Source organism: Sapajus apella, unplaced genomic scaffold (genome assembly GCF_009761245.1).
Source record: "Sapajus apella isolate SASKATOON/1434 unplaced genomic scaffold, GSC_monkey_1.0 scaffold21, whole genome shotgun sequence".
NCBI classification, from domain to species: domain Eukaryota; kingdom Metazoa; phylum Chordata; class Mammalia; order Primates; family Cebidae; genus Sapajus; species Sapajus apella.
In genome coordinates, this window is record NW_022436961.1 from 29,024,027 (window position 1) to 29,036,390 (window position 12,364).

General features: G+C 40.8%; 1 protein-coding gene and 1 pseudogene across 1 annotated transcript in view; both read left to right on the forward strand.

The window, feature by feature from the left end:
* The window catches only part of DPYSL2 (dihydropyrimidinase like 2), a 136,187-nt gene that overhangs the window by 26,704 nt on the left and 97,119 nt on the right, over positions 1 to 12,364 (forward strand). The window lies entirely within an intron of this gene.
* Positions 5,566 to 6,796, forward strand: LOC116558525 (annotated as a pseudogene).

Consider the following 12,364-nt stretch of genomic DNA (forward strand, 5'->3'; position numbering starts at 1 on the left):
AAACAATGCAAGACAAATAGAAAATAACAAAATGGCAATAGTAAGTCCTCATCAATAATTACTTAAATGTAAATGGATTAAACTCACCAATCAAAAGGCATAGGCTGGGTGTGGTAGCTAATTCCTGTAATCCCAACAATTTGGGAGGCCCAGGTGGGAAGATTGTTGAGCCCAAGAGTTTGAGACCAGCCTCGGCTCAAACTATGTCTTTAACATAAGGAAATCCCATATCTACAAAAAAGTTTTAAAAATTAGCCAGGTGTGGTGGCACATGTCTGCCGTCCTAGCTACTGGGAAGGGTGAGGTGGGAGGATTGTTTGAGTCCAGGGGGCTGAGGCTGCAGTGAGCTGTGCTGGCCGCTGCACTCTAGTCTGGGTGACAGTCTGAGTAACCCTGCCTCAAAAGCAAAACAAAACAACAAAAACCCATAAAAGGTATAGAGTGACTGAATGAATAAAAAACAAGATCCAGTCACATGCTGACTATAATAGATACACTTTATGTATTGTTTCCATGTTTTAAAAATAACCTTTATTAAAAAATGTTTTTGAGGTGGCTGTCTTTCTCTGTTGCCCAGGCTGGAGTGTAGTGGTGTGATCACAGCTCACTGGAACCTTAGCCTCCTGGGCTCAAGTTGTCTTCCTGCCTCAGCCTTCTGAGTAGATGGGGCTACAGGCATGCACCACTGCACCTAGCTACGATAATTTAAAACAGTTTTGTAGACATAGGGTCTCGCTCTGTTTCCCAGGCCTGTTTCAAACTCCTGGCTTCAAGTGATCCTTCTGCCTCAGCCTCCTAAAGTGTTGGGATTACAGGTGTGAGCTAATACATCTGGCCTAACTTTTATTTTTAAAAAGTTAATACGTGCGTTACAGGAAAGTGAAAAAGAAAAGAAGCAAAGAACAAAGTCGTCCACAGTCACAAGCATGTTACAGTTTGCCGTGTCCCTCTAGATCCTGTGTGTGTATAGACACAGCATCCAGTTTTATTGGCTTGAGACCATACGGTATATATGTATCATGCTTTTTCACACACCCATGAATATTTATCAATTTAAAATCCCAAAGTGATATGAATATTTTGATAACCAAGAATACACAACTCCAACTCAATCTGTTAGAAAAAAGTATAATCCCACCTCTTTTGGGACAAAAATTTCATAGAAGACAAAAATGGCAACACTCCTCTAGATAAAGGTATTGGCAGAATTCCGATTAAAATACTGCATTTCCTTAATGTTCAATTTAAAGTGAAATGTAAAGCAACAGAATACACCAAGTAGAGTTTCTAAAAGAATTCATTATCAGATCTATACCACTCAAATATTAGCGAGGAGGTATATTTCCATTGAATTGCTTAATTTATTCCTACAGTTCAGCCAAAGAGATGCACATACATCAACTGGCTACAGTCCAAATGTAAATATGAACACATCTGCATACGTGTCTCCATTCACACTTTTCTGCTTCTCTGCCGCCTACCTAACAACCTGATATACACTGCTCGCGGAGTGTTTTAACAATTCTGTAGCCAAGGTGCATTTTTTTTTTAATTATAAGAAGATTTTTACAAATTGGCTAATTCACTAGCTCTACTTTTTATCATACATGGTTTGCTCAGGATGTTCCTGTTTAAAATATACTTTCAGGCTGGGCTGGTCTCCAACTCCTGACCTCAGGTAATCTGCCTGCCTCAGCCTCCCAAAGTGTTGGGATTACAGGCGTGAGCCCCTGGACCCAGCCTGAAAGTATCTTTTAAACAGGAACATTCTAGCCTAGAACCCTTTTCCTTCCTACCTCTGTCAACTCCATGGACAGATATAAGCATCTACAGGGCTTAGCAGGGATTTTCACAATTTCACTTCCATAAGATTTTTGTTTTTGTTTTTTGACAGAGTCTTGCTCTGTCGCCAGGCTGGAGTGCAGTGGCGCCATCTCAGCTCACTGCAATCTCCACCTCCTGGGTTCAAGTGATTCTCCTGCCTCAGCCTCCTGAGTAGCTGTGATTACAAGAGTGTACCACCACACCCAACTAATTTTTGTTTTTTTTTTTTTTGAGATGGAGTTTCACTCTTGTTACCCAGGCTGGAGTGCAATGGCGCTCCTTGCTCGGGAGCGCAACCTCCGCCTCCTGGGTTCAGGCAATTCTCCTGCCTCAATCTCCTGAGTAGCTGGGATTACAGGCACACACCACCATGCCCAGCTGAATTTTTGTATTTTTAGTAGAGACGGGGTTTCACCATGTTGACCAGGATGGTCTCGATCTCCTGACCTCGTGTTCCACCCACCTCGGGCTCCCAAAGTGTTGCAATTACAGGCGTGAGCCACTGCGCCTGGCCCATAGGGGTTTTTAAGAACAGTTTTTCCTATGAAATTTAACACGGACTATACTCAATGTATTAGTTTACTAACCTTACTTTTGTTATACTGGCAACCTCTTTAACATCTAGAAGGACTAGATGTTGTAAATCAGGACTTGCTTGTCCTTTATGTGTGGCATATACACAACCAAGTAAAACACAGTGCATGGATATAAGGGACAGTGGCCAATTGTGCCTTGCCATAAACACACTGGCATCAAACCCTTTGCAATTGCTTCTCCTTTCTCCCTGAACCACCATGAAAATAATAATGTGTACTGAATGTGGTGTGATAATTCAATTTCCAAAAGACAATATTTCATATGAATTTCAACAAAAGGATATCTACAAAACTTGTTCTTTATTACCTCTACATTTAACATACTTTGTGTACTTCTAAACACCTAGATAGACCAGATGTTTCAAATAAGGACTTAAAGTTTGTCTACCATATACACAATAGTACTGAATAAGCTACACTCAGGTAACAATGGTTATATCTGAAAGTATCTTCTGTATAGTTCTGGTTTAGAATCCTTCATTTCTTCCAATTCCTCTCCACCACCCCCCCCGATGGATGTAAGCACATGTGTCACTTAGAGGTGGTGTTATCATTTTACTGCTAAAAGTCCTTTTGAGAAGACAACTTTTCTGTGAATTTGTACAAAGAACAAAGTATACAAAATGAATAGACACACTTTAGAATTAAAGACACATATAGGTTGACAGTAAAGGGATGGAAAAAGATATTTTATGCAAACAGTAACCAAAAGAAAGCAGAGGTGGCCATACTTATATCAGACAAAATAGACTTTAGGTCTAAAGCTGTGGTCACAAGGAAGATTACTTTATAATGATAAAAAAGGTCAGTTCAACAGGAAAATACAACAATCATATACACACCCAACATTAGAGCACCTAAATATATAAGCAAATATTGACAGATCTGGAGACAGGAACTGACAGCAATACGTTAATAGTAGGGGACTTCAATACCTCACTTACAATAAGGGATAGAACATCCAGACAGAAAATCAATAAAGAAACAGCTGACTTGAACAATGCTATAGAACAGACGGTCCTAACCACCATATGCAGGACTTCTTTTTTTTTTTTTTTGAGACGGAGTTTCGCTCTTGTTACCCAGGCTGGAGTGCAATGGCGCGATCTCGGCTCACCGCAACCTCCGCCTCCTGGGTTCAGGCAATTCTCCTGCCTCAGCCTCCTGAGCAGCTGGGACTACAGGCACGCGCCACCATGCCCAGCTAATTTTTTGTATTTTTAGTAGAGACGGGGTTTCACCATGTTGACCAGGATGGTCTCGATCTCATGACCTCGTGATCCACCCGCCTCGGCCTCCCAAAGTGCTGGGATTACAGGCTTGAGCCACCGCGCCCGGCCTAGGACTTCTTATTCAACAGCAGAAGTATGCACATTTTTCTCAGGCATGCACAAAACATTCTCTGGGATAGATCACATATTAGGCCACAAAATGAGTCTTAACAAATTTAAGAAGCTCAAAATAATTATAAGTACTTTTTAAAACGATAATGAAATGTAGCTAATAATCTATAACAGCAAGAAAATGAAAATTCATAAACATGTGGAAACAAAACACACTTTAGAACAACCATTGGCTCAAGATACCAAAAGGGAGTTTAAAAAGTGTTTTAACTGGGCGCGGTGGCTCATGCCTGTAATCTCAGCACTTTGGGAAGCAAAAGTGGGCAGAGGTCAGGAGCTCCAGACTAGCCTGGCTAACATGGTCAGGAGTTCAAGACCATCCTGGCCAATATGGTGAACCCCATCTCTATTAAAAATGCAAAAATTAGCCAGCCATGGTGGCGTGCACCTGTAATCCCAGCTACTCGGGAGGCTGAAGCAGGGGAATCCCTTGAACCCGGGAAGTGGAGGTTGCATTGAGCTGAGGTCATGCCACTGTACTCCAGCCTGGGCAACAAAGTGAGGCTCCATCTCAAAAGAAAAAAACAAAAACAAAAACAAAAGAAATCTCAACATTGAATTTCCCTGCCCCATTATCAAAGATAAGTTGACTCTATTTGTGTGTCTCTTTCTGGGCTCTCTGCTTTCTTCCCTTGATCTGTTTGTCTTGACAACCATAGCTTTATAATAAGCCTTGAAGTCAGGTAGTATCTGACTGGTTCAACTCCTTCAATTTCATGTTGCCTATTCTGGGTCTTTTGGCTTTTCATATATACTTTAGATTTAGTTTGTTAATATCCACAAACAATTTGCTGGCATTTTGACTGGGATTTTGATTGTGTCAAATGTATAGATCAAGTTGGAAAGAACTGACATCTTGAAAATATTGTCTTCCCCTCCATGATCGTGGCAATATTTCTTCATTTGTTTAGTTCTTCTTTGATTTTGTTCATCAAAAAAATTGCAGGTTTCCTTACACAGATCTTGGATGTGCTTGTTAGACTTACACCTAAAGATTTCATTTCATGGGTGCTAATGTAAATTGTGTTGTGTTTTAATTATAAATCCCACTTATTCATTGTTGGTATACAGGAAAGCAATAGACTTTTGTGTATTAACCTTGTATCTTGCAACTTTGCTGTAATTACTCATCAGTTCCAGTTGTTTTTGTTGTTGATTCTTTTAGACCTTCTACATAGATGATTACACCATCTGCTCAATAAATATCAAAAATATTAGCATTTTGGTGTATATCTTTCTAGAGTCTTAAAAATAAGTTATACCCATGACATTTATTGTGTGTATATATACTATATATGTTACACAATTAAAATGGGATGGCTTCTACTTTCTTATCTGACTCGCCAGGTATTTCAGAGTCATGAATTCTATTCTCACAGCAGAGAAAAACCTGCAGAAACTGAAAATCAACAACTCTTTATCAGTTAGATAATTGAGGTCACAAGGCAAGACACTTCATCTGCAATTGGTGAGACAAGCTAATAATACATGGCCAAAGCTTACTGGAGGCCAGGAGCGGTGGCTCATGTCTGGAATACCTGCACTTTAGGAGGTCAAGGTGGGTGGATCGCTTGAACCAAGGAGCTGGAGACCAGCTTGGGCAACATGGTGAAATCCCGTCTCTACTAAACATGCAAAAATTAGCCCGGTGTGGTGGCACACACCTGTAATCCCAGCTACTTGGGTGGCTGAGGCAGGAGAATTGCTTGAATCCAGGAGGTGGAGGTTGCAGCGCGCCCAGATTATGCCATCGCATTCCAGCCTGGGTTACAGAAACAGACCCTGACTGGAAAAAAAAAAAAAAAAATGCTTACTAGAGCAGAAGTCCGCTGCAGCAGCAAGACCCAGATTCCTTTTACTCAGTACATTGTGTCTGCCCTTCAAAAAATTACAGGGCATATTGAAAGACAAAAAACAATTTGAGGAGACAGAACATGCATCATAACCAGACCCAGATATTAAATAACTATGGTAAATGTGTTAAGGCCTCTAATGGAAACAGTGAAAAACATGTGAGAACAGGTGTGTAATATAACCAGAGAGATGGGAACTTTAGTAAGAATCAGGACTAGCCAGGAGACCAGAGATCTAGCAACTAGAGCAGTATGGCCAAACCCTGCAGGGTGCACCTGAGTGGGGAGGTCTGCAAGTAGGCAGAGGTCATCAGGGAAAATATTTTCCAGAAGGCTGAGGAATTCCTCTACAGATTCTTACCACAGAAAATCATGTATTTGAATCTGCTCTTGCAAGAGGGTTCCTTCGATGTGGTTGATCTGAGCTCCCTCTAAGCACCACTGAAATCCCCATCCCAGACCCTCTATCCAAGGATGATGAGTCGGAAACGGAGAAACAGGAGAAGAAAGAAGTCTCTAAGTTTGGATTTCTCCCTGGCATGTGAAGGTCCTGTTCCTGTTTCCCTGGTTAAGCCAGAAATCTGGACTCTCAAAGAGAAATGCATTCTGGTGATCATACGGATCCAGCATCTGATCCCCAAGATTGAAGATGGAAATTATTTTGGGGCATCACTCCAGGAGAAGGTATTAGAGAGGGTGAATGCAGTCAAGACCAAAGTGGAAGCCTTCTAGACAACCATGTCCAACTACTTCTCAGAACATGGAGAGGCTGTGGCCGAGGCCTCCAAGGAAACTCATGCAATGGATTACACAGGTCTTGGTGCACAGGCATGATGAGGCAGCCTATGGGGAGATCAGGGACACTGTGCTTGACCTGATGGCTTTCTATGCTGAGCTTTATTATAATTTAAGCAACTTGGAGAAAACTGTCAACCCAAAGGGTGGAGAGAAGCCATCTATGTGCTGAGCCCAGGGCTAGAATGGAAATAAATGACTTATACTTTGTGTGGATTAAAAGATAATGATCAAGGCCTTTTCATCTCAGAAGCCCCTTCTCTTTTGCTAGAGAGACAGCTGTTTTCCTTTCTCTTTCTTTTGCCTATTAAACCTCTGCTCCTAAACTCCTAAAAATAATAACTCCTAATAATAATAATAATAATCTGGCCATGTGTGGTGGTTTATGCCTGTAATTCCAGCAAAATCCCGGAGTGAAACTCCATCTCAAAAAAATATTCTGGAACTATTAAATGATTATATCAAAATAGTAGGATATGAGGTTATTATACAAGAGCCAGTTGCTTTCCTATATACCAGAAATGAACAATTAGAATTTATATTAAAAACATATTATTATATACCAAAAAAATACTTAGGTATAAATCTAACAGAATTTGCATATATGTATGGAAAGATTTTCCATGTTCATACATAGATTCATCATTGTCAAGATCTTCCTGGTTTGACGTATACATTAGATACAATCAAAATGCCAGCAAGTTGTTAATGGATATCAACAAGCTGTATCTAAAGTTTTTATGGAGAAGCAAAGGAGATTTAGAATAGGCAACACAAAACTGAAGGAGAAAAACAAATTAGAGACTATCTGACTTCAAAACTTACTGTAAAGCTACAGTCGTCAAGACGGTGTGGTAGACACACAGAGCAAGGGAAGAGAGCGGAGAGCCCAGAAAGGGGCCCACAGAGATACAGTTGACACATCTTTGATAAAGGAGCAAGGACAATTCAATGTTGAAAGCACAGCCTTTTCAACAATGGTGCTGGAACAACAGGCTGACCACATGCAAAAACATAAATCTAGACACAGACCTCACATCTTTCAGAAAAGTTAACTCAGGATACACCATAGACCTAAATAGAAAATGGAAAACTATAAAATTCCTAGGATATAATTTAGAAGATAATTTTTTAGATAAAACACCAAAAGCATGATCCATGAAAGAAATAATAGATAAGCTGGACTTCATTAAAAGCAAAATAATTCTGCTCTGTGAAAGACACAGTCAAGGCCAGCGCTGTGGCTCACGCCTGTAATCCTAGCACTTTGGGAGGCTGAGGTGGGTGGATCACTTGAGGTCAGAGTTCAAGACCAGCCTGGTTAACATGGTGAACTAAATATACAAAAATTAGCCTGGTGTGGCAGCTGGCGTCTGTAATCTCAGTTACTCAGGAGGCTGAGGCAGGAGAATCACTTGAACCCAGGAGGGGGATGTTGCAGTGAGCTGAGATGGTGCCATTGCACTCCAGCCTGGGCAACAAGAGTGAAACTTGGAAAAGAAGGAAGGAAGGAAGGAAGGAAGGAAGGAAGGAAGGAAGGAAGGAAGGAGGGAAAACACAGTTAAAAAAATGAAGATAAGCCACTCCAGCCTGGACAACAAGAGCGAAACTTCAAAAAAGGAAGGAAGGAAGGAAGGAAGGAAAAAAGGAAGGAAAGAAGGAAGGAAGGAGGGAAGGAAGGAAGGAAGGTAGGAAGGGAGGAGGGAGGGAGGGAAGAAAGGAAGGAAGGAAGGAAAGAAGGAAGGAAGGAGGGAAGGAAGGAAAGAAGGAGGGAAGGAAGGAAGGAAGGAGGGAAAGAAGGAAGGAAGGAAGGAAAGAAGGAGGGAAGGAAGGAGTGAAGGAAGGAAGGAAGGAAGGTAGGAAGGAGGGAGGAGGGAGGGAGGGAGGGAAGAAAGGAAGGAAGGAAGGAAGGAAGGAAGGAAACACAGTCAAAAAATGACGATAAGCCAGATACTGGGAGAAAAAAATTGCAAAAGACACACACATGGTAAAGAACTGTTATCCAACATATACAAAGAACCCTTAAAACCCCACAATAAGAAAACAACCCAATTAAAAACTGGGCCAAAGACCTTAAGGGACACCTCACCAAAGAAGATGTACTCATGGCAAGTAAGCATATGAAAAGGTGCTCTACATCATATGTCATCAGGGAATTGCAAATTAAAACGATGAGAACGGTATGTTGGCTTATGCCTGTAATCCCAGAACTTTGGGAGGGGAGATAGGTGGATCATTTGAGGCCAGGAGTTTGAGAACAGCCTGGCCAACGTGGCAAAACCCTGTCTCTACTAAAAATACAAAAAAAATTAGCCAGGCATTGTGGCATATGCCTGTAATCCCAGCTACTCAAAAGGTTGAGGCATAAGAATCGTTTGAACCCGGGAAATGGAGGTTGCAGTAAGCCGAGATCGCACCACTGCACCCCAGCCTGGGTGACAAAGCGAGACTCTGTCAAAACAAACAGACCCGACAACAATGAGATACACTGCACACCTGTTAGAATGGCCGAAATCCGTCCTGGATTTTCATGTGTAGTGGCACCTCATTGCATCCTCACCAGCAATGAATGAGAGTTCCTGTTGCTCCACTTCCTAGCATCAAATGCTGGTGAGGATGTGGAGCAAAAGGAACCCTCATTCATTGCTGGTGAGGACGCAAAACGGTACAGCTGCTTTGGAAGACAGTTTGGGAGTATATTACAAAACTAAATAGTATCTTACCATATGATCCTGCAATCGTGCTCCTTGGTATTTATCCAAAGGAGATGAAAACTTATGTCTAACAAAAAATCTGCACGGAAATGTTTATAGCAGCTTTGTTCATGATTGTAAGAACTAGAAATCTACCAAGATGTCTTTGAGTGGGTGAATGGATAAGCAACCCGTGGTACATTCAGACAATGGAATATTAGTCAGTGATAAAAAGAAATGAACTATCAAGCCATGAAAAAAAACCAAAAAACAAAAAATGAAGGAACCTTAAGTGCTTATTGCTAAGTGAAAGAAGCCAATCTGAAAAGGATACATAATGTGATTCCAATTCTATGACATTCTGGCAAAGGCAAAACTGTGGAGTCAATAAAAAGATCAGTGTTTGCCATAGGCTTGGGGAAGGGGTGCATGGAAGGGAGCAATAATAGGTAGAGCACAGGGGATTTTTAGGACAGTGAAACTCTTCTACATGATACTGCGGTGGTGGATACATCTTACTACGCTTTTAAAATCACTGAATATACAAACACCCAAGAGAGAACCCTAATGTAAACTGTGGACTTCGGTGAATCATAATGTAATTATATTGGCTCATCACTTGTAACATATGAATCACAGAATGCAAGATGTTGATATATTAATAATAGGAGAAACAGTGTTTGCCTTGTGTTGGGGTAGAAAGGGATATATGGGAATCTTGTTACTTTCTGCTCTTATTTTGTGAATGAAAAACTGCTCTAAAAAACAAAGTCTAATAATTTAAATGGATGGGATCCTAATGTATAAACTCTGTTGTATTTCGCTCTTTGTATTTAATAATATGTTGCATACATTAAAAAAATTAATAGTTATGTGGTTGGATATACCATGAATTTAAATAATCTCCTTGTTTTTACTATTTTTAAAAATATTTCTAGTAGTGTTATGAAGAACATTCATAAACGTGAATATTTCCCCCATTATTTCCTTACAGTAAATTTACAGAAAATAAACCTCTGTATCAAGGGTTATGTACATTAAAATTTTTAATCATATTTCCTTCCACAAAGATTGTACCAATTTACATTCTTGTGAAAGAAATGAGAGATCCCATTGCTTCACACTTTGGTTAATACTTAGTATGGTATTTTCAGTCTTTTCAGGCTCCATCTATTTCACATCTAAAATACAAGATCTCAATTTTTAAAAATTGTCCTTTACTAAAGTTAAGCATATTTTCTTATATTTATTGAGCATTTAATTTCTTCTTTTATGAGTGGCTGGTTCATGTGCTTTTCTTAGTTCTTTAAATAATTTGGAATGTTCATCTTTATAATTCATAAAGAGTTAAGGAGATTAACTCATAGGTTTTGAATATTTGTCTTTTAGTTTATTATCTACTTTTAAATTTTATGTATATTAAAACATTTACATTTTCTGTGTCATCAGCTCTACTGATCTTTTCCTTGATGGTTTCTTGCTTTGATATCACACTTCTCAAGCTTCCCTCTACCCACCCGAGACCTTGGATACTGTGGCTTGTATTAATTTCAGCAAGTTTCAACAGGAAGTCAGGGTTGTAGGGAGGAGCCGCCTAGGATTGCAGCCTTCCGTGATGTCTCAGTGATCCTACTGCTCATACCTAAACTCACCAACCATGCCTGGAGAACAAGTCCCTGTCGCGTCGTGCTGAGCTGAAACGTTGCACAAAAGTCCTTCCCCCACTTTCCTTTGCCTCACGTCCCAGCTTTGCCATGGCTAGTCCATGGGAGATAATCTGTTAAAAGAAATATGCTGAGCAGATTTGGTTCAGCAAAAGACAGGATGTAATCATTAATCAGGAGCAGACGCCACCATGCCTGACAGCCTTGGCAGCTCATTCTGCCTGAACCTGGGCGGTGGGGGCTGTGTGTTTTAGAACTTTCACAAAACAGGGTCTATTTCCATTCTCCAGGTCAAGCCTTTCATGGATTATCTACAGATGAGGAATAAGACAAGCCTTAGGATACTTTTAGACAGAGCCCCATCGAAGGATTTATTTTCACTTTATTCTCTATTTAAGATAACATTTAGCTGTTATTCACAATGGTTGCAGCCCTCTGCTGGTGAGATGCACCTATCTGCAGCTCTGAGCAGTTCTGGACCTCTATTTACTTGATGTTAAAGGCAGACATAAATGAGTTTGTCCACAGCTTGCAGCTCACAGCCAGGCTCTGTGGGCTGCACCCATGAGTACTTCTAGGGGGAGAATTTGGGGCTTCCTCTCTCCCAAGCAGAAATAATGGGTCTTGGTGACACCCAGTATCTCGCTTGAACGAGGTTCATCTCTACACTTTAACAGAAACATTAAAACAGTAAGCAGCCATCATTTTTGGGCCGAGGGAAATTTCCTACTGGGAATTTCCAATCATTAACATGCTCTATCTCTGCAATAGGTATAATTATATACTTTTAGTAAAGGTGCACGCGGATGTTAGTATAATGTATGTTAAGTATAATCACCAGCAGTTACAATGTGCTGATCCCCCTCATTTTCCAACCAGAAGGGAAAGAAACATCATTAATTGTATGATGAGTGTTTGTCAGGACTTCAGGTCTAAAGAAGAATTTGAATTGAGCTAGAGGAAGGGAAGTTGTAAGAGAGCAGCTGTCCACAGTTATTAATGTGGACAGAAGCGAGGGTGGGTGGGAATGAGAAATGTGAGACTCTGCTGGAGTGGGTCATTGGGCATTTCTGAGTTGAGCCCATGGAATGTGGGAGTGGTTATTTCCAGTTGCCTCTCAGCAGCCTTAGCCAACCTCACCTTCTTTCTTGAAATACTCTCCATTCTTGGTGTCCAATACATGCTACTCTCCTTCTCTTTGGCCACTCATCATGAGTCGTCTTTGCAGACCACTCTTTCTCTAGTTGAATCAGAGGTATCAGGACTGGCCCTCTTGTCTCCACCATTACCTCCTCCTTAGCTGGTATCACACAATTCTTTGACTTAATTACCATTCATAGTGGATGTTCCTAAATTTACACCTTAAGCCCCATCTTCTCACTTGAGTGGCTTATTATTTCCACTTGGATGTCTTAAAGACATCTCAAATTACCATGGCTTCAGTGGAAACCATCCCCCAAATCAAGTGGAAATCCTGATCCGCTCCCCCATAATCCCATGCCCCCACTTCACCCTGATCAGCTCCCCCATAATCCC